We start from the raw sequence: 21684 nt of genomic DNA on the forward strand, positions 1-21684 counted from the left end.
CGATGGAGATCAGTTTAGATAATAGCCTTTGCCATCTCACAGCAAGAATCTTCGCATAAAGTTTGACGTCTACATTTATCATGGATAACGGCCTCAGTAAAGGTGCCACGTACCGCTTGTGTTTCAATCAAGTCAGAGTAAAGGTCCAACAATTTAGGAAGTAGGAGAGATTTGAATGTTAAATAGAACTCCACTGGGAAACCATCTGGGCCAGATGTTTTATGTTTGGCCATGGCAGATAAAGATTCAGCAATTTCAGAAACCATGATGGGTGAGCAGAAAACATTGTTATCATTATCATCAGTTGCCAGACCTTTCATTTTATGGAGAAATTGTTGAATATTGTCCAAGTCTGAAGCTTGCGAGGAGTATAACTCATCATAGTATTCATGAAATCTAGCAAGAATCTTTGATCTATCAGTCAATACTTGGTCTTCTTTAGATTTAATTGATGTTATATAAGTACGTTCAGATTGCTTTTAAGTAGTTGGCCAACAAATGTCCAGCGTTAGCATGTTCTGCATAGTAAGTCGCCTCTTTCATGAATAGAGTTTTACCAGCGGTATTAGCCAATAAGTTGTTATAGTGGAGTCTAGCGAGTTTAAGCTGTTCCAGAGTGGTAGCGTTAGACGGATTAGAACAGTGAACTGTTTCAAACGAATTAATCTGAGATTCCAGGTCAGAGAGTTCTTGTTTAAAAAGTTTGATGTGTTTGGATTTAAGGGAAATGATTACGCCTCTCATAGTGTGATCTGATTGACCTGATCTACAGTATTGAATGTAAAAAATTCCTGTATATGAGCAGTTATATGGTCCACAAAATCAGAACATAAGAAATGCCTCTACTGGGTCAGACCTGAGGTCCATCGTGCAGTCAGGATCTTCTAATAACGTGGAGTCGAAACGCCAGCATGGTCTCATAGGTGGTAGTTCAATATTTTTAGATTCAAACAGTTTTATTGATGCAAACATCATCAAATATAACATCAAGGCACTGATTACAAGAATAATACATCAAGTATAATAAAATAATATACATAATAAAATAAACATATTCCATTTTCAATAAACCCCCACTTTATCTATATGTGACTTATGTGTTTGAACCTTTCAATAACCTCTACCACCCCTCTCCACACCCTCCCCACCCCACCCAATGGTACACTCTACCCTACCTTATCAAAACATACCAGTATTATTTTCATTCAATTAAATAAAAGCTCAATTAAGGACCCAACTTAAAAACCGCACTATGGCCCTTAGGATGTAAATCTTGCAAATATGAATCCCCAGGTTTGTAGAAACAACATCTTTCGCTTTCTAGTAAATCCAGCATCTCTAGCTTTTCAAATGGCCAACTGATGTAATTGGTTTCGCTAATGCCAAAATCTCGGAGGTTCAGGGATCGTCCAATATTGAAGTATACATTTTCTAGCCAATAGACTCATTTTCCTACACAGCGCCTTTTGTCCTTAGGCAAATGGCCAATAGCTTCTGGCAAATCCAAAATAAAGAGGGAAGGAGAACAGCGCAAAGGTCTTCCAATTATCTTTGACATATAATTTATTATTCGCTTCCAGAAGTGCTGAATTTTATGGGACAAAACCAAAATGCATGACCTAAAGTATGACCCTCCCTCCCACATATATAACATAATGGTGTAGGAAGACTTCTACTATAAAACAATTGTGTACACGTATAATAGGCATGTAATGTAACCCTATTATATGTTTCTCTTAACCATGTACACGACATCACCCCAGTTGTCGCTCTTAAAGTACGGGCAACATCCCAAATCTTTCTCCCATTTCTCTCTAATATTCTGATAGTCCTTATCTGGTTGTAATTTTTGTAAAGTAGCATGAATACTAGACACCGAAAGAGACATCCCCTCCTCCTGAACAAACAACTCTCTCAATCTAGCCCCCAAATGCAAACTCAACTGTGCTCTGTCAAGGGAGCTCACATAATGTTCCACTTGTATACATGCAAACTGCGCTCCCCAAGTCTCTCCCACCTTAGCTAACAATTCTGCATGGGTCAATAGCTCCCCCTCATCTCCCAGTATATGTTCCAATCTTGAAATTCCTCTTGCTTCCCATAATCTGTACTCCCTAGAGAACCTGGGAGAAAAGCCGGATTACCCTGCAAAGGCAAGAGATCAGTGACCATCGGATTCCCTCCCAATAATTGCACAAGCCAACGCCATGCCGTCTGTAAAGTATTAAATACCACACTTGAACGAATAAGAGATGGTAATGCATTCCACATACTATGTAGTAATGCAAAAATACCATAAGGAGCTAAAAACTCCTGTTCCATTTGAAGTGGAGTATAAATGCTTGTCACATTTACTCAATCACTTAAATGACGAAGCAAACATGCATAATTATAGACCTGCATATCCGGCAAACCCAACCCTCTTCTATTCCAATTACCCAGTAAATATGTCAACTTTAGTTTAGGTTTCTTAGCAACCCAACAGAAACGAGTAATTTTTTTATAAAAGATCTTTAAATCTTTCTTCAGTAAACATAACGGCAAAGTTTGTAACATATACAACCATTTAGGAAAGATAAACAGCTTAACCAAGCAGATGTGACCCAATAGAGAAAGGGGCAACGTTTGCCATGTATCCAACAATAGTTCCATTTTATGTTGAAGCCTATCCACATTAATGCAATATAATTGGGAAGTCGACATAGTCATTACTGTCCCCAAATACATAAATTGCCCTTGCGCCCAAGTCAATAGAAACTACGACCCCCATAAGGCCTTTACCACCACAGAGGACGCTAGCGCCTCTGATTTTTCTAAATTTAAACAGAAACCTGCATATTCACCATATTCTTTAATCAATTCGTTAAAGAAGGCAAAGGAGATCCGTGAGGTGCACTAAAATATCTGCAAAAGCCGAAAGTTTAAAAGTTGTATTTCCGATATCAATCCCTCGTATATATATATATATATATATATATATATATATATCCTGAATAAGGGGGTCTAAAGTAAGTACGAATAATAACGGAGATAAGGGACAACCCTGTCTCATCCCCCTGTAAATAGAGAACTTATCAGTTTCAAAATCTTTTAACACCAATTTAGCTTGTGGAAGCGCATACAAAGCACGGACCGCAGATACAAAAAAACCATCAAAACCATATACTTTTAATGTATAATATAGAAAATCCCATCGTACCTTGTCAAACGCCTTTTTAGCATCAAAACTTATCAGCACAGAAGGTAAATTATACATCACCCTCTGTTCCAAAGACAGCAACAATTTTCTTACATTTTTAGTTATTCTTCTTCCCTTCACAAATCCCACCTGAGCAACATGAATGAGGGAGGGCAGAACAGTAGCCATCCTATTTGCCATAATCTTCGCTAACAGTTTGACCTCCGTATACAATAAGGAAATGGGACAATATGATCCCGTTTTTTCGGGGTCTTTATTTGGCTTAGGTAACACCATAATTCGTGCCATATTCATACCTTCAGACAAAGCCTCTGCACCAACCATAATGTTAAACATGCTAGCAAGTGGTTTAATAATCACTTCTTTTAAAAGTTTATAGAATTCCACATGCATGCCATCCTCACCTGGCGCCTTCAGCAGAGGGTTATTCTCAATTGCAAGGTACACTTCTTCCGGAGTAATTGGCGCATTCAGATGTTCCCTATCACTCTCAGAAATACAGGGCAATTTTATACCATCCAAATATGAACTTGCCAATATTCCCCTTTCTAATGGAGGACCATAAAGAGACTTATAATAGCGGAAAAAAATGTCTCCTATCTGCTGATCAGTTATAACCCACTTCCCTTGTTCATTTATCAAGACCTGAACCCTATTGGGACCCATTCTAGATGAAACCAAATGGGCCAATAGTTTTCCCCCTTTATTCCCTTGTTTATATAGTTGATATTTATAATAAGCTATGGATTTTTGTGCTCGCTGATGTAGAAGGGAATTGAGAGCTATTTGATATTCCATCAACTCCTGTCTATGCATTGAATCACCCAATTGCCCATATTTCTTCCTAACCTTTACAATATCCCTCTCCAAAAGTAAAATCTCCCTATCCCGAGCTTTTTTAATATGACAACTATAACTTATTGTATCTCCCCTCAACACCGCCTTTGCCGCTTCCCAAAATAAAATAGGATCCTCTTCTGCGTGAGCATTATGCTTTTTATAATCTTTCCATGTGCCTAATAGTTGTTCTCTATATTTTTTATCTCTATATAATGCTAGCGGAAACACCCATTGCCACATCCCTGAGACACCCTAGCTTCCTGCCACCTCACATATACACACGCATGATCAGAAATTGTATAAGGACCTATATCTGACTGCACTATACTGGATCTGCACCATTTCCTATTTGTACAGCATCATGTAGCTCTTGAAATATACAGCTCTATTATTCTTGTAACTTCTCCTGGAAATGACCAGAACTCTCTCTGTAATTATCCTGGAAATGTCCAATTGTCTCTTTTGTAATCCGCCCAGAACTGCAAGGTTGAGGCGGAATAGAAATCAGTAATGTAATGTAATGTAAAGCACCAGATGACGAAACACCGGATCTGTTACCCAAATATAGTCTATACGGGATTGTGTACCATGTGCTCGAGATACATGGGTATAATCCCTCTCAAAACCATGTAATATCCTCCAAGAATCTATTAATTCCAGATTTTCACTAAATTTTTGGATCTCCCTCTCCCCTATTTGACGTAAAGTACCTCCTGGCCCCGTACAATCCAAATTGGAATCATGCACAGCATTAAAGTCTTCCCCAGCAAAGAGACCTGAACAAAAGGTAATAATAATCGGGTTAAGTTGGCAAAAAATGCCGGATCACTATCATTAGGAGCATGTACACAGCAAAATAGAAAATTCCGCTGCGCTATTATCCCCTGTCAGAGCACATATCGTCCCTCTCCATCCTTTCTCAAAATTTTTAAATTAGCCACTAGACCCCTACGAAACAAAATCGCTACTCCTCTGTGTTTACTTTGTGCAGAAGCTGCCACACATTCCCCACCCACCTTGTGATGTTGTAATTGCTGCAAAATTTTTGTACGTTTGATAGGAGAATTAATTCCTCCCTTGTTCCAAGTTACAATATTAACCAGGATTCATTTTCATTAACCATTCCACATACTCTTCCTACAATATCCGTGTAACCTGGCCACCCCAACCTCTGACCAGGTTCCACCCTAACATCAGCTGACCATCCAGTTTCAAAGCTAGATTGAAAGTACCATTTCCTTTCACCCATTCACCTATTTCCTACCCTTCCCCCACTATCCCTCTATAATTACCCACCCCCCCTAAACCCTACCCAAAATTGTTTCTCAAGACCTACTATATAAATATCAAAATCTCTAAGAAAGAAGTAATTTAACCACTCCAATATACTTCCAGATAAATACCTAATAAATCCCCACCTTCAGTATCCCCAACATGAAGAAGGCCATCGAGAAGGCTTTAAACTAACAAATAGGGGAAAGCCGACAGTCGACCACCAGTCGATGGCACGGACGACAGGATGCCCCGATAAAGGAACCATGGACAGGAGGGGACGACCTCACAGCAAATAAGGAAGACAAGGCAGGAAGGGACAACTCAGACACAGGAGGGGAGGACCACACAGCAAACAAGGGAGACAACACTGGAGCGGTTAAGGATACCGTGAAAGAAACAGTAGGGACAGCAAAGAGTAGAAAGTCCAAAAAGGTAACACAAAGAGAACTCAAATGTATGTATACGAATGCTAGAAGTCTAGGAAACAAAATGGGGGAACTAGAGACAATAGCAAGACATGATAAGTTGGAAATCATTAGCATAACAGAAACATGGTGGAATGAAGAAAACAAATGGGACACAGTACTACAGGGATACAAACTATATAGAAGAGATCGAGTAGGGCAGAAAGGTGGAGGTATTGCCCTATATGTTCAGGAAGGAATAGAATCTGTTGAAGTGGCTACGACGGAAACGAAAGAGAAGCTAGAGTCCCTCTGGATTAAGATTCCTGGCCAAAACAGCGCAGACACGAAAATTGGCCTTTACTATCGTCCCCCAGGACAGGCGGAGGAAACTGACTCAGAAATGATAGAGGAAATCAAAAAAGAATGCAAGACGAGCAATGTAATAATATTGGGAGACTTCAATTTCCCGAGGATAGACTGGAAACTAGGAACCTCCAACTGCGGCAAGGAGGCCAAGTTCCTGGAGGCACTAGGGGATTGCTTCCTGGAACAAATGGTAAAAGAGCCGACAAGAGGCAACGCCACCCTGGACTTGGTACTAAATGGCCTCACGGGACCAACAAAAGAAATAGAAGTTACGGTACCGCTGGGGACGAGCGATCACAATGAGATCAACTTTTTTTTTTTTTTTTTTTTTTAATTATTTATTTATAGAATTTTATAATATTACCAAGCAGTAAAGTGAGATCAAACAACATAATAAACTAAATTTCCAAAATTAAGATATACCATAATATATAATTCAATTTAAAAATAAAAATAGATAAAGTAATAAAGAATCTAATTGATCACACACTAGTCCTCCATATATTGGATCCAAGATTTAAAGAGTAGAACATATATAAATCAAATAAATTAAGAGGAAATCCATGTCTTACTACAGTGCGGGGAGCTAACCTTCCATGGGCGCTGTTATTCCTTTCTCGAGACGTTTCGCTGAGAGAAAACTAATCAGATGAGACGGCTCTGTAAAAATATACTTCAAGGATAAATATCTGACTACACATTTACATGGATACCTCAAAAAGAAAATACCCCCTATTTGAGTCACTCCGGGTTTTAGAAGTAGAAATTCTTTTCTTCTCTTTTGAGTCTCTCTAGAGACATCAGGAAAAATCTGAATATGATGTCCCAGGAAGTCTTTGGACCTATTTTTAAAGAAAAGTTTCAATATCCAATCCTTGTCTGGAGCCAAAGCCACAGACAACAAGAGAGTGGCTGGAACAGCCAATTCTCTATCCGATTGTTCCAAAATTGCGGAAATGTCCAATGATCTATCCCGGGATTCCTCAATTTTTTCTTCTTCTTTGGATTGGGACTTGGCAGGCAGATAGTACACTCTTGTAAGAGGAGGTAAAGAGCTTTCAGGAATTTCCAATATTTCCATAAAATACCTTTTCACCATTTCTCTAGGAGAAGTTGACAAGATCTTTGGAAAATTTATAAATCTCAAATTGTTAGCTCGGCCATTATTCTCCTGAGCTTCCAACTTCCTCCTGAGTATTATATTATCTTTAACCAGCAGATCTTGATTTTGTTTTAAAGATATTAACTCCTTACTTGTATTTTGTGTCTGTTTTTAATTGAGATATATCCTGTTTTAACACTTTTATTTCTTCTTTTTGTTCTTTTAATTCCTTGTCCAAACTTTTTATTTGAGGATTTAAAGAATTCCCCAAATTCACTACCAAGTCCCATAATGCTTCAAGTGTAACGTTAGGAGGTTTTGTAGGAGAAAAAAGTTGTAGTGGTGTAGTGTCTGACTGTTCTGAAGTTAGCTTTACCTCAGTGAAGTCTTGTATTCCCCCAACCTCTGTTGTCCCGGTCGCAGGTCCTTGCAGAGAGAGCATGTCACTCTGCGTTGTTCTGTTCGGCGAGCCCTCCATGCTAGCCTCTGGAGACAGAAAAGCTACCTCCTCGGGTGCATTCTGGTCCCGTGGAGAGCTGGCTGCTTGCGGCATCGGTTGAAGGGGTGGCGTCCTGACATCGGGGCTAAGGGTGACATCGAGCCCAGGTGATCTCACCACCGCGCTACTCTCCGGCGGCGTCCCTAGCGAGCTGGCACCCGACACTTCCTGCTCCCACTGTAGGCGTCGGAGAAAATCATCTATAGTAACCGCTGGAGTTAAAGGTCGCCGGGAGGCTCCTCCGACGTTCCTACCCCGTCTTTTCGGCATTGTTGCAGGAAATTCTCGACGGCGTCCTCACTGCAGCAGAGATGCAGCGGCCATCTTGGATCCTCTACCTCCCATGTGATCAACTTTAAGCTTGACATCGGGAATAGAAAACGTGCCAAAACCTTAACCAAAACCTTTAACTTTAAAAAGGGCAAATACGATCACATGAGAGCCATGGTGAAACAACGACTCAAGAAAAAGATGGACAAACTTGAAACGGTAGACCAGGCATGGTCCCTACTGAAAAATACTATCACAGAAGCACAAAATCTCCACATTCTGAGGATCTCCAAAGAAGGGAGAACAAAAGGTAAGGGAGAACTGGCATGGCTTACCAGACAGGTGAGGGAAGCCATAAAAGAAAAGAAGGACTCTTTCAAAAAATGGAAACACATGAAAACAACCGAAGCATGGAAAAAACATAAAGATGATCAGAAGAAATGTCACAAGGCGGTGAGGGATGCCAAAAGGACTATGAGGAAAAAATAGCGCAAGAGGCCAAAAACCCGCAAAAGAGGCGGTGGGACCCCTGGACAATCAGGGAAGAAAAGGGTACATTAAGGAAGATAAACAAATTGCAGACAAATTAAATTCCTTCTTTGTGTCCGTCTTTACGGATGAGGATACCGCAAAAATACCAGAAGCAGTGAAAGTGTTTAGTGGAGTAATAGAAGACAGCCTCACCACAGTTGAAGTGGAGTTGGACCAGATATACTACCAGATCGGCAAACTTAAAAGTGACAAATTCCCTGGACCGGATGGAGTTCACCCGAGAGTCTTAAAGGAAATGAAGGTTGAAATCGGAGACTTATTGCAAAAACTCGCCAATCTGACAATCAGAACTGGACAGATACCAGATGACTGGAAGATAGCGAACGTCACGCCAATTTTCAAAAAAGGATCGAGAGGAGAACCGGGCAACTACAGACCTGTGAGCCTTACGTCTGTCCCTGGAAAGATGGTTGAAGCACTGATCAAGGATAGCATAGTCCGGCACTTAGATACACACGACTTGCTGAAACCCAGTCAACATGGGTTCAGGAAAGGGAAATCATGTTTAATGAATTTACTTCAATTTTTTGAGACCGTGAACAAGCAAATTGATAGTGGAATGCCGGTGGACATAATATATTTGGACTTCCAGAAAGCATTCGACAAGGTTCCACATGAAAGACTTCTCAGGAAACTACAAAGCCATGGAATAGAGGGAGATAAACAAAGGTGGATAGGCAAATGGCTGGGCATAAAGCAGAGAGTGGGCATAAATGGGAAGTTCTCAGACTGGGAGAAAGTGACTAGTGGTGTGCCCCAGGGCATCAGTTAGAGAAATGGGCAGAGCAATGGCAGATGAAGTTCAACGTGTAGAAATGCAAAGTAATGCATTTAGGTAGTAAGAATAAGGAACACGAGTATAAAATGTCAGGCGCAACTCTGGGTAAGAGCGAACAAGAAAAGGACCTGGGTGTACTGATAGATAGGACCCTGAAGACATCGGCACAATGCGCGGCAGCGGCAAAGAAAGCAAACAGAATGTTAGGCATGATAAAGAAAGGAATCACGAGTAGATCGAAGAAAGTCATAATGCCGCTTTATAGAGCAATGGTCAGACCACACTTGGAATACTGTGTCCAACATTGGTCTCCAAACCTAAAAAAGGATATAAAACTGCTGGAGAGGGTGCAGAGACGAGCAACGAAGCTAATAAGAGGTATGGAGAACTTGGAATATGAGGAACGACTCAAGAAACTGGGACTGTTCTCCCTTGAGAAGAGGAGGCTGTGAGGGGACATGATCGAGACGTTCAAAATACTGAAAGGCATCGATAAAATAGAGCAGGAAAATAAATTATTTACATTGTCCAACGTGACAAGGACAAGAGGACATGGTTTGAAGCTAAGGGGGGACAAGTCTAGGACAAATGTCCGGAAGTTCTGCTTCACGCAGCGAGTGGTAGACGCCTGGAATGCTCTCCCAAAGGAGGTTATTAAGGAATCCACTGTGCTAGGATTCAAAGGCAAATTAGATGCACATCTCCTTTCGAGAGGCATAGAGGGATATTGGTGACTAAAACTACATCAGGTGTATACCTGACTGGGCCTCCGCGTGTGCGGATCGCCGGACTCGATGGACCATGGGTCTGATCCGGAGAAGGCAGTTCTTAAGTTCTTATTCCTTTCAACACACATATTACACTTAAATAGCACACAATCATCCCAGTCCCACCAATCCCTAATATTTCATCACCATCAGTAACCTTAACTTTAGTAATCCATTCAACACACTTACTACACATCCATTCAATACACTTACTACACTCAAACAGCACTCAATCCTCCCACAATTTAACTTCACAATCCTCCAATCCACCACGCCCAAACCAATAAATATATCCAGGAATGATAACAATTCTTCTCACTCCGGTCGACTTCCTGCATTTTTCACTGTGATTCCTCTAGTTTGTCGACGCCATCCAGAAGGTTCAATTATATCTTTTCCTTGGACACCAGCATGTTCTCTCTCCGGGAGATTAGGAGCTCCTAATTTTTGTAACTCCGACCAAGCCTCCACTACTGTTCTAACCCGACTAGTCTTACTCCCCACTGTCAGAGCCAAAGCAAATGGAAAAAGCCACCTATATTTAATACCCTCTCTGCGAAGATAGGTGGTCACCTCTTGCAGATCCTTCCTTCTTCGCAAGGTAGCAGCCGCTACATTCTGATAAATATCCAGTCTTAAATTATTCCATTTGTAATCCTTTAATTTTCATGCTGCATGAAAGATTTCCTCCTTCATTCGAAAGCTACCCAGACACAAAATAATGTCTCGAGGCAATTTGGATTTAGAACGTCCCAGTGCCCTATGTACTCTTTCAATTTCAATCTCCGGTATCTGACCCTCACCAGCCTTAGCATTAGTGAGAATGTCCATACAAATGGCCAAAGCAGTTCGTCGAGTATCCAAATAAGCATGTTCTTCCGGTACCCCCCTGATCCTTAGATTACACCTCCGGGATCTGTTTTCTAGATCTTCCAACTTATCTAACACTCCTCCAAGTGTACTTTTGCCATTTCCTGTTGTACCACTATAATATCTTCAGTCATGGTATTAACATGTGTTTCCACCAAATCTTGTCGTTTCACCAACTCCCCCATTTCATGTTTTAAATCCGTTACAGCTTTAGTCACATCAAGACGCAATGATTGCATTTCTTTACGAATATCCAAAAGCAGATCTCTCAAAGAATCTGGCGCCTCCTGTGAGCTATCATGAAGATCCAGTTCAATATTTTTTAATGGTCAAGTTGATTAGAGCATGGTCTGACACGGTAATAGGTTGGATGTCAGTAGCTGTTACCCAGGGTAACAATGATGATGAACATAACATAAGAACATAAGCAGTGCCTCTGCTGGGTCAGACCAGAGGTCCATCGTGCCCAGCAGTCCGCTCTCGCGGCGGCCCAACAGGTCCAGTACCTGTGCAGTAATCCTCTATCTATACCCCTCTATCCCCTTTTCCAGTAGGTAATTGTCTAATCCTTTCTTAAACCCCATTACTGTACTCTGCCCTATCACGTCCTCTGGAAGCGCATTCCAGGTGTCCACCACACGTTGGGTAAAGAAGAACTTCCTAGCATTCGTTTTGAATCTGTCCCCTTCTATCTTTTCCGAGTGCCCTCTTGTTCTTTTATTTTTTGAAAGTTTGAAGAATCTGTCTCTCTCTACTTTCTCTATGCCCTTTATGATCTTGTAAGTTTCTATCTCGAGAAGGAAGAATGTGGCGAAGAAAAGAAAGTGTACTTGTGTGATTTTTGATGTAGAATCCTCCATGGGTCGCAAAGATTCAATTGTTGAAGTACATCCTGGCGTGTTGTCCAAGCCTTGGTGGTCTTATGAGGAGCTGATGATTTACGATCCAATTCTGGGTTCAAAACAAGATTGAAGTCTCCACCAATAATAGTGGGCATATTTCCCCCAAGGGTTATGGAGTCAGCTAGCTTGTGAAAGAAATCAGGGCAGTCGCTATTTGGAGCATAAACATTAAATATAGTCAATTTAGTGTATTGGATACAGATAGTGGTTCTCACCCATCTGCCCTCGGTGTCATGAGATTGATCTAAAACTGTTAAGTCTGGGTGTTTTCTAATGAGAGGGATGACACCATTTTTTTTTTTTTTGTCAGTAGCTGGTGAAAAGATGGGAGGCAATGCCCAGGAACAAGAAAGTTTGGAGGCTTCTGGTGTGTTAAGATGTGTTTCCTGTAGTAGTACTATATCTGGCTGAAACTGATTGGTATATTGGAGTATTTTAACCTGTTTTAAAGGGTTATTCAAGCCTTTCACATTAAGTGAAATGCAATTCAAAGGCATGGCAATAAAGAAACATAATAGAGACATGCACTGTACATAGGAAAGATTAAATATATGCACTTCCATATAACAGGGACTCCTTATGCAAAAAACAAAACATATTGCATAAAGAGAAGACCAATGGGTCAGTGAGAAAGAGAGAGAACAGGTATGAAAAGAACACCAGGAAAAACATAGCATACATTAAATGTACTCGTCATGAACACACTGTAAATTGCTAATAACAGAGGAAAAGGCATTCAGTGGCATTAGAACATTTTTTAAACAGTCCTGAAATGCATTGCAGCAAGTAATATGTTTAAGATAGCTCATAGGAAGATATAAGGGTAAAGATCACAAAATGAGTTATTGACAAAGGGAAAAAAAACCCCAGCAAAGATAATAATGGAGAAAGCAGAGGGCAGTAAAAGCAGAGTAAATGAAAAAGGAAAAGTATGAGGTAAAAAAAAAAAGAGAAAGAAAAAAAAATAGCAAGTTAAAGAGGAAACAGGTCTGTGACATGGTGGTAGATGAGTTTAGACAATTAATGAATCCATGCATCGTAGGAAGGATATATATATATACTGCAAAGGTTATATAGAATAGACAGAGCAATTAGTCAATAACGTAGTGAAGGATCCGGCAACATTAGGTAAACAATGATCCAGAGAAAACAATTATCAGAAACAGAACAGTATAGTAAACCTGAAAGGCACTTCCTTATACACGGTAAGAGAGCAAGAAAATTATGCCTTGTGAAGTTCAGGTGGCGTCAATGGTGCTAGGTGAGATGGATTTTAGAAAGTCACCAAGAGCGTTGGGATCGGTAAAATCCTTAGTTCAATTTTGAATGGTGACCCGCATTCGGGCTGGGTAAAACATTCCAAAGCGAGCGTTGAGATCTTTGAGGCGAGGCCTGTATTCCAGGAGTTGTTTCCGTAATCGGGCTGAGGCTTTGCTCAAATCTGGCACAAACATCAAATTGCAACCCTCGAATTTCAGGGGTGCTTTCAATTTAGCTTTTTGCATTATTTCGAAGGTCTGATTGAATCGGAGAAGACTCATAATGATCTGTCTCGGGTAGTTGTCATGAGTTGAGCGCTGCATGTTGACACGATGAGCCAATTCTATCTCGAAGGGTTGAGAAAAGGTGATATCCAGCAGGATAGGCAAGGTATCATGCAGAAAGGTTATTAAATTTTGACCCTCCCTCCCTTCCAATAAACCGAGTATCCGAATGTTCCGCTTACAGGCCCTGTTATTGAGCTTCGTCAAGATCACCGGACTAGATAGACCAAGGTCTGATCCAGTGAAGGCGTTTCTTATGTTCTTATGAAGGATATAACTCTGCTGGAGAGGGTGCAGAGGCGAGCCACAAAACTAGTCAAAGGTATGGAGAATTTGAGCTACAAAGAACGCCTCGGAAAACTGGGACTGTTCACTCTCGAAAAGAGATGACTGCAAGGGGATATGATTGAAACTTTTAAAATATTAAAAGGATTTGATAAAATAGGCCAGGAAGCAGAACTACTGACTTTTTCAGATGTGACACGGACAAGAGGTCATAGCCTGAAACTGAGTGGCAGCAGGTTCAGGACAAATGTCAGGAAGTTCTGTTTTGCACAGAGAGTGGTGGACGCTTGGAATGCTCTTCCGGAGGAGGTTGTGACAGAGACTACTGTTTTGGGTTTTAAGCGCAAGTTGGATGCACACCTCCTTGCAAATCATATCGAGGGATACGGGAAATCCGAGTCTCCAACAGGGAGCACCTAACTGGGCCTCCGCGTGTGCGGGTTGCCGGACTAGATGAACCAAGGTCTGATCCGGTGAAGGCGTTTCTTATGTTCTTATGTTATCTTTTTCCAGCTGCATTTTCTTCCATGGCGTGCTGCTTGATTTCCAGCGATTCCACTCAGGTGCGGAAATGGAGCAGATCATAAGAACATAAGCATTGTCTCTGCCGAGTCAGACCATAGGTCCATCATGCCCAACAGTCCGCTCCCGCGGCGGCCCCCCAGGTCAATGACCTGTAGTGATCTATTACTCAAGGGCGTTTTGTATTGTATAGTAACCCTCTAATTATACCCCTGGATCCCCTTTCCCTTCAGGAGATATCTTGTTTAATATCTTCAGTGTTGGTGTTTGTCTCAGATATCATATCTTTCATGGCATGAAGCTCTTCTAAAATTGTAGCCGTGGAAGTTTAGGGGCCAGTTGCTTTGATGGAGAGGGAGGATCGATTTTAGACTGTTTGCCGCTCTTTGTAGCAGACATTTAAAGAAACAAAGGTTAGTATGCCTCTAGCACACTAAATATACAATCGATGTCGAGTTAGGCAAAAATTAGCGAGTGTAGTCTTGATTTTATAGCTATGATTTCCCTGAGCTCAAATTCAAGCTGCCATCTCTCTTGAAGCTCAATAGCGCCTGCCCCCCTCCCCCCCACCCCGGTGTCATTGTTGAGGATACATAGAAATAGACGGCAGATAAGGGCCACGGCCCAACTAGTCTGCCCACCCCAATGACCCTCCCCTGCTTAACTCTGTGAAGAGATCCCACGTGATGATCCCATTTCTTCTTAAAATCAGGCACGCTGCTTGCCTCGATCACCTGAAGTGGAAGATTATTCCAGTGATCAACCACTCTCTCGGTGAAAAAGTATTTCCTGGTGTCACCGTGCAATTTCCCACCCCTGATTTTCCATGGATGTCCTCTTGTTGCCGTTGGATCTTTGAGAAAGAAGATATCTTCTTCTACCTCGATAATGCCTGTGAGATATTTGAACGTCTCAATCATGTCTCCCCTCTCTCTGCGTTCCTCGAGTGAGTATAGCCGCAGTTTATCCAGCCGTCCCTCGTACGGGAGATCCTTGAGTCCCGAGACCATCTGGGTGGCCATTCGCTGGACTGACTCAAGTCTCAGCACATCCTTGCGGTAATGAGGCTTCCAGAATTGTACACAGTATTCCAGATGGGGTCTTACCATGGATCTATATAATGGCATATTGACTTCAGGTTTACGGCTGACCAAACTCCTACGTATACACCCTATGATCTGTCTAGCCTTAGATGAAGCCTGCTCCACTTGATTGGCAGTCTTCATGTCTTCACTGATGATTACCCCTAAGTCCCGTTCTATTGCAGTCCTTGCAAGGATCTCGCCATTAAGGATGTAAGTCTTGCATGGATTTTGGCTGCCAAGGTGCATGACTTTGCATTTTTTGGCATTGAAACTCAGTTGCCAGGTCCTAGACCAGTGCTCCAATAGGAGTAGGTCGTGTATAATATTGTCCGTTGTGCTCTTACCTACTATATTGCATAGTTTGGCGTCATCGGCGAATAACGTTATTTTACCTTGAAGCCCCTCAGCCAAGTCCCTTATAAAGATGTTGAAAAGGATTGGGCCCAAGACCGAGCCCTGCGGCACTCCACTGATCACCTCCGTCTTTTCGGAGGAAGTGCCGTTCACCACCACCCTCTGAAGCCTACCTCTAAGCCAGTCTCCAACCCGTTTTGTCAGTGTGTCACCTAATCCTATAGAACTCATTTTGCTCAACAACCTGCGGTGTGGTACACTATCGAATGCTTTGCTGAAGTCCAAGTATACGATGTCCATGGACTCTCCAACATCGAGCTTCCCCGTCACCCAGTCAAAGAAGCTGATCAGGTTGGATTGGCAGGATCTCCCCTTGGTAAATCCATGTTGACGGGGATCCCATAGATTCTTCACATCCAGGATCATATCCAGTTGGCGTTTGATTAGAGTTTCCATTAATTTGCTCACTATTGATGTGAGGCTCACTGGTCTGTAGTTCGCAGCCTCCATTCTGCAACCTTTTTTGTGGAGTGGAATGACGTTAGCCGTTTTCCAGTACAACGGGACTCTACCTGTACTAAGGGAGAGATTGAAGAGCGCGGATAGTGGTTCCGCCAGGACGTCCCTTAACTCCCTGAGCACCCTGTGATGTAGGTTGTCTGGCCCCATTGCTTTGTTAACCTTGAGTTTAGACAGCTCACAGTAGACACTGGGTGAAGACTGAACAGAAGTATTCGTTTAACAATTTAGCTTTTTCCGAGTCAGCTTCTACATAGTTCCCATCTGGTTTCCTTAGGCGTACTATCCCACCTGTGTTTCGATTTCTGTCGCTAATATACCTGAAGAAGGATTTATTGCCCTTCTTGATGTTCTTTGCTAAAGTTTCCTCCATTCGGAATTTGGCCTCTCTAACTGCTGTTTTGACGGCTCTTGCCTTGGCCAAATAGTCTTCTCTAGAATCCTGAGACCCTGATTGTTTGTAAGAGATGAACGCTCTTTTCTTCTCTTTTATGAGGTCCGAGATCTCCGCAGAGAACTATTGTGACTTATTGTTCCTGCGCCGTTTACTCACTGATTTTATATAGCGGTTGGTTGCCTCCTGAATGGTAGCTTTCAGAGTTGACCACAGTTCTTCTACATTATCTGTTACTGCTCGGTTTTGTAGCGCCTGATGGATGAAATCCCCCATTCCCTCAAAGTTGGTGTCCCTGAAGCTAAGGACCTTGGTCAATGTGTTAGTTTTGGCAAAACCCTTCCTGAGATTGAACCATACCATGTTGTGGTCACTGGAGGCCAACGTGTCACCCATCGAGACCTCTGTGACACTTTCGCCATTGGTAAGTATCAAGTCCAGTATTGCCTGCTCCCTTGTTGGCTCCAATACCAGTTGCCTCAGTTTAGCTCCCTTCATAGAGTTCAATAGTCTCCTGCTGCTGCTGGATGCAGAGGAAAGTGTGTTCCAATCCACATCAGGCATATTGAAGTCACCTAATAGCACTGTATCCCCACGTAAGGTGATATTCTCTATGTCGCCGATTAATTCCATATCCTGATCATCCTGTTGCCTTGGGGGTCTGTATATTACTCCAAGTTACAGGCATTTGTCATTCCCCCTGGCCAAATTTACCCAAAGGGATTCCCCTGTGTACATGATATCTGTGATTCTGGTGACTTTAATATCATCCTTAGTGTATATCGCTACACCTCCTCCCACTCTGCCCTCCCTATCTTGGCGAAGTAAGTTGTAACCTGGTATGACCATGTCCCACCCTTGGGAGTCTGTGAGCCAGGTCTCAGATATCGCCACCACATCCAGGTCAGCGTTCCTCATTTCAGTCTCTAATTCCAGGATCTTGTTGCCCAAACTGTGGGCATTGACTTACATAGCCCTCCATGTAGTATGTTTGCTATGTCTCTCTGGGGCTGTTCCCGCTTGAGCTACATGGACCCTTTTAGTACTAATTGTAGTTTGTGCATTTGCCCTAGACCCAGAATTACAATGCGTACCTACCCCAGATTCGGAAATGTGTGTACCCTGTTGGGGAATAACCACTTGAGCTACTTTAATTCTTTTAGTACAATTCGCAATGTGTATACCCTCCCTAGACCCAGAATTACAATGTGAACTTACCCCAGACTCAGAAATGTGTATACTCGCCCCAGTCCCAGACCCAGAATTGCGGTGTTTACTTACCTCACCCTCAAAAAAGTATTGGCAGCATAGCTCGTCAGATAGATTGTTTGTGCCTGTGCCCTCCCCCATCTTACCTAGTTTAAAGCCTTGTGAAGTAGGCGGGCTAGTCGGTGTCCAAAGACGTTCTTCCCTCTTCTAGTCAGGTGTAGACCGTCTGATCCCTGTAGTCCTAGTAGTGTCTCTCCATGGTGCAGGAACCCGAAGTTCATCTCCTTGCACCATTCTCGCAGCCAGTCGTTAGCCCTCTGGATGCGATCCTCCCTGGCTCTACCCTTGTCCCTCACAGGGAGGATCTAGGAGAAGACCACCTGTGCATCCATCCTCTTCAGCTTCTCACCCAGGGCTCTGAAGTCTGCCGGTATGCTATCCTGGGTGCTCCTGGCGGTGTCGTTCGTTCCTACGTGGATGAGAATCATGGGGAAGTGGTCCTGGGGCTTGATGAGTCTGTCCAGTCAAGCGGTTACATCCCGGATCTTGGCCCCTGGCAAACAGCAAAACTTTCTAGATTGCAAGTCTGGTCTACAAATCGGTCCCTCGATGCCCCTCAGTAGCGAATCCCCGATGACCACCACTCTGCGCTTCTTAGGGGTGGGCTGACCTGGTGTCTCTGGAACTGGAACCTTCTGCTGAACAACTCCCTGTACCTCGTCGTCGGGTCCGTCCTGTAGCAGCTGGAATCTGTTCCTCAAGGTGATCTGCGGGGTCGATGTAGAACAGCCCTGTGTGTGAGAGAAAGAGACAGAAGATGAGGAAGGTCTTCTGCGTTTTCCTGTGGAGGAAGTTACCAGCTGCCAGGAGTCAGCGTCTCCAGCCTCTTCCTGTATTCCGATGGTTGGTCTCAAGGTATCAGGATTGGTAGTTGGTTTGGTTACTTTGGGTGTCACGGGTATGGTCTCGTTAGGTTCCTGTTTGGTGATCTGGGACAGCTCTTGGATGACACCGTCGATGAAGGTCTCGTCGTTTCGAATGCTTCTTAAGCGCTGAACCTCCTCTCTCAGGTTCCTCAGCTCCAGCAAAAGGTTTCCATGTAGCTGATCCGTTGCATCCGTCTGTGTAGAGACTGTAGACATGTGTGGCAGCTGTTATGAAAGCAAATAGAATGTTAGGAATTATCAGGAAAGGAATGGAAAACAAAGATGAAAATATTATAATGCCCTTGTATCGCTCTATGGTATGGCCACATAAGAACAGCTTTACTGGGTAAGACCAATGGTTCATCAAGCCCAGTAGCCTGTTCCCAGGGTGGCCAATCCAGGTCACTAGTACCTGGCCAAAACCAAAGGAGTAGCAATATTCCATGCTACCGATCCAGGGCAAGCAGTGGCTTCCCCCATGTCTTTCTCAATAGCAGACTATGGACTTTTCCTCCAGGAAATTGTGCAAACCTTTCTTAAAACCAGCTATGCCATATCTCAAAAAAGATATTACGGAATTAGAGAAGGGTGACAAAAATGCTAAAAGGAATGGGATGACTTCCCTTTGAGGAAAGGCTAAAGCGGCTAGGGCTCTTCGGCTTGGAGAAGAGATGGCTCAGGGGTGATATGATAGAGGTCTATAAAATACTGAATGGAGTGGAAAGGGTAGATGTGAATTGCTTGTTTACTCTTTCCAAAAATACTAGGACTAAGGGGACATGCGATGAAACTACTAAGTAGTAGATTTAAAACAAACTGGAGAAAATATTTCTTTACACAACATGTAATTAAACTCTAGAATTCGTTGCTGGAGAATGTGGTGAAAAGAGCTTAGCAGAGTTTTTAAAATGTTTGGATAATTTCCTAAAAAAGAAGTCCATAGACCATTTTGAGATGGCTTAGGGAAATCCACTACTTATTCTTAGGATAAGCAGCATAGAATCTGTTTTACTCCTTGGAATCTTGCTAGATATTTGAGATCTGCATTGGCCACTGTTGGAAACAGGATACCTGGCTTGATGGACCTTCAGTCTGTCCCAGTATGGCAATTCTTATGTTCTTGCTTAGACTATTGCACCACTTGAAGAAAAATGGTAGCTCATCCCCCTGTAGAGGCCCATATTATTTCTAAGATTGCATACATAACTTACAAGATACTTGATAACTTTATTCCTGAATACAAGAACATAAGAAAAGTCTTACTGGGTCAGACCAATGGTCCATCTAGCCCAGTTTCCTGTCTTCACGGTGGCCACTCCATGTCACAAGTACCTGGCAAAAATCTAAATAGTAGCAACATTGAAAGCAGTGGCTTCTCCCACTATGGACTTTTTCTCCAAGACCTTATCCATACCTTTTTAAAGCCAGCTATGTTAACTGCTCTTACCACATCCTCTGGCAATGCACTCAGCTTATGTATTCTCTGAGTGAAAAAATGTTTTCCTCGTATTGGTTTTAAAAATATTTCCCTGTAACTTTATCAAATCTTTCCTAGTCTTTGTAATTTTTGATGGGGTAAAAAATTGATGCACTTGTACCTGTTCTACACCATTCAGAATTAAGAACATAAGAATAGCCTTACTGGGTCAGACCAATGGTCCATCAAGCCCAGTAGCCTGTTCTCACAGTGGCCAATCCAGGTCACTAGTACCTGGCCAAAACCCAAGGTGTAGCAATATTCCATGCTACCGATACAGGGCAAGCAGTGGCTTCCCTCATGTCTTTCTCTTCAGTTGTATCTCCCATCAGCCATCTCTTTTCCAAGCTGAAAAGCCCTAACCCTTTTAATTTTTCCTCATACGAGAGTAGTTCCATCCCCTTTATCTTCGTGATTGCTCTTCTTTGAACCTTTCCTAGTTCTGCTATATCTTTTTTCAGATAAGGTCACTAGAATTAAATGTAATACTCAAGGTGAGATTGCACCATGGAGTGATACAGAGGCATTATAACATTCTTAGTCTTGTTTACCATTTCTTTTCTATTAATTCCTAGCATCTTGTTTGCTTTTTTGTTCGCCACCGCATATTGGTCGGAATGTTTCAGCATATTGTCTACAATGACACCTGGATCTTTTTCTTGGGTGTTAACCCCCAAGGTAGACCCTAGCATCTGGTAACTATGATTTGGGTTACTGTCTTAAGAACATAAGAATTGCCATCTCCGGATCAGACCCTAGGTCCATCAAGTCCGGTGATCCGCACACGTGGAGGCCCCACTAGGTGTACCCTGGCCTAGTTTTGGTCCCCATATCACTGTATGCTTCTCAAGAGAGATGTGCATCTAATTTACCCTTACCCGTATCACTCTATACCACTCTTAAGGAGATGTGCATCTAGTTTACCCTTAAATCCTAGAACAGTGGATTCTGCAATTACTTACACCATTCACTTCCCTTTAATCGAAGAGGATCCTGTTTTACAGATTCCTTTTTTTTTGGGGGGGGAAGAGTTCCCTTCCATTTCATCTTTATGTTTTAAACAAATTTTGGGTAATTCCTTCAGCTATCAGGCCATTCATTTCTGGTTATCTCTCCGTTAGATCTGTGTTCAATTCCATCTTATGTCATCTTTCGTAAGAATTTGAAAACCTATTTATTAATTAAATACTTTGCTTGAGTTCGTTTCTCTATTCTTTGTTAACTGATTTGAACCTGCTTTGGTTGAAATTCCGTGACCCTTTTTTAGGTTGGGATTTAGTGTGATAGAAGAACCATCTTATTATTATATGCATTTGGAGTCCTACATCCCTCAAACTTGAAGACACTGGTACTTCTAGAAAATTATTGCCTATAAAGAGATTTAATCAAACCATGCAAGTTTCTTCCACAAAATAAAATTTACAACCAATTTTTCACAAGTTTCTTGATAAATGATATAAGTACCTTTATTCTACAGAGGAATATGTTAGAGGCATTCAGTGATATAACAAGGTGGGACTCCATCCCACCTTGTTATATCAC

At 42.3% G+C, this 21684-nt stretch overlaps 1 protein-coding gene across 3 annotated transcripts in view; it reads left to right on the plus strand.

Moving 5' to 3' along the window:
- Positions 1-21684, plus strand: part of ABRAXAS2 (abraxas 2, BRISC complex subunit) — a 209065-nt gene that overhangs the window by 159616 nt on the left and 27765 nt on the right. The window lies entirely within an intron of this gene.

Source organism: Geotrypetes seraphini, chromosome 4, assembly GCF_902459505.1.
Source record: "Geotrypetes seraphini chromosome 4, aGeoSer1.1, whole genome shotgun sequence".
Classification (NCBI taxonomy): domain Eukaryota; kingdom Metazoa; phylum Chordata; class Amphibia; order Gymnophiona; family Dermophiidae; genus Geotrypetes; species Geotrypetes seraphini.